Genomic DNA, 488 nt, shown 5'->3' on the forward strand with positions numbered 1-488 from the left:
GAAAAAGCCCGTGGACAGGGCGGGGGAGCCTGGGCACGGCGTTTGCTGCGAGCTCGCCTGGTGCTGTGGCGAGGCGGTGGTGTTTCCACCAAGGGCTGGGTCTTGCTTGGGTGTTTTTCAGAGACACAAGAGGAATTTCAGCTCCAAGGGTGCTATTTTCAGTGGGAAGGATGAGGCCGGTTGCAAGCCGGTGGTGGTGGCACAGGACGGGGGGGGCCACACTGCGGGGTCAAGCTCCCCACGCCGCTACCTCGCCGGGTGCTGTCGACCGCCCGTCCTCACCGCCTTCATAAATCCTTCGGGTTTATGAAACCCTCACACAGTTTATGGAGCCCCGCAGAGCCACCTGGGTGGCCGTGGTGGGGTCCCCCCGGGTCCCCGCACCCGGTCGGAGCAGGGCACCCTCTCCATAGGCACATCAATACCTCTACAACAAACACAAGATCTCCGACCGTCAGGGCTTTACTGGTGTCGTGGAGGCTGCCGGT

This window comes from Egretta garzetta, unplaced genomic scaffold (genome assembly GCF_000687185.1).
Source record: "Egretta garzetta isolate BGI_Z169 unplaced genomic scaffold, ASM68718v1 scaffold207, whole genome shotgun sequence".
Classification (NCBI taxonomy): domain Eukaryota; kingdom Metazoa; phylum Chordata; class Aves; order Pelecaniformes; family Ardeidae; genus Egretta; species Egretta garzetta.